Genomic DNA, 1,174 nt, shown 5'->3' with positions numbered 1-1,174 from the left:
ATGTGGGTTTATTTCTGAGTTCTCTATTCTGTTTCATTGATCTGTATGTGTGGTTTTGTACCAGTACCACACCGTCTTGATTACTGTAGCTTTGTCTAAAGTCCGAGAGAATTATATTTCCTTTTTCCCCCTCAGGATTGTTTTGGCAATTCTGGGTCTTGTATGGTTCCATATAAATTTTTGGATTATTTGTTCTAGTTCTGTGAAAAATGTCATGGGTAATTTTATAGGGATTGCATTAAATCTGTGGATTGCTTTGGGTAGTATGGCCATTTTAACAACATGAATCCTTTCAATCCAGGAGCATGGGATATCTTTCCATTTCCTTGATTAATGTTTTATAGTTCTCAGTGTGTAAGTCTTTCACCTCCCTGGTCAGGTTTATTGCGAGGTATTTAACTTTTTGGGTGCAATTTTAAGATATTGTTTTTATATTCCTTTTCTAATATTTCATTGTTAGTAAAGAAAAAATGCAACTGATTTCTGACTATTAATCTTGTATCTTGCTAATTTGCTGAATTATCAGTTCAAGTAGCTGAATTTTTATCCATTCAAATGGAGTCTTTATGGTTTTCTATATATAGTATCATGACATCTTCATATAATGACAATTTTAACTCTTCCCTACCAGTTTGGATGCCTTTAATTTCTTTTGTTTGTCTGATCACTGTGGCTAGAACTTCCAATACTATGTTGAATAAAAGTGGTGAGAGTGGGTATCCTTATCTTGCTCCAGATTTTAGCAGGAAGGTTTTCAGCTTTTCTCCACTGAGTATTATTATATTGGCTGTTGGTTTGTAATAAGTGACTTTTATTATGTTGAGGTATGTTCCCTCTATATCCACTTTGGTAAGAGTTTTTATCATGAATGAATGTTGGATTTTGTCAAATGCATTTTCTGCATCTGTTGAGATGGTCATGTGTTTTTTGACTTACCTTTTGTTAATGTGGTATATTACATTGATTGATTACTGTATGTTGAACCATCCTTGTAAACTTGGGATGAATCCCACTTGGCCATGGCATTTTATCTTTTTTATGTGTTATTGGATTTGGTTGGCTAAAATTTTGTTGACAATTTTTGCAACTATATTCCTCAAAGTATCTGTCTATAATTTTCTTTTTTGGTAGTATCTTTATTTGGTTTTGGTGTTAGGGTAATTGTGACCTAAAG

Source organism: Phacochoerus africanus, chromosome 7, assembly GCF_016906955.1.
Source record: "Phacochoerus africanus isolate WHEZ1 chromosome 7, ROS_Pafr_v1, whole genome shotgun sequence".
Taxonomy (NCBI): Eukaryota; Metazoa; Chordata; class Mammalia; order Artiodactyla; family Suidae; genus Phacochoerus; species Phacochoerus africanus.
This window is presented reverse-complemented; position numbering follows the sequence as displayed.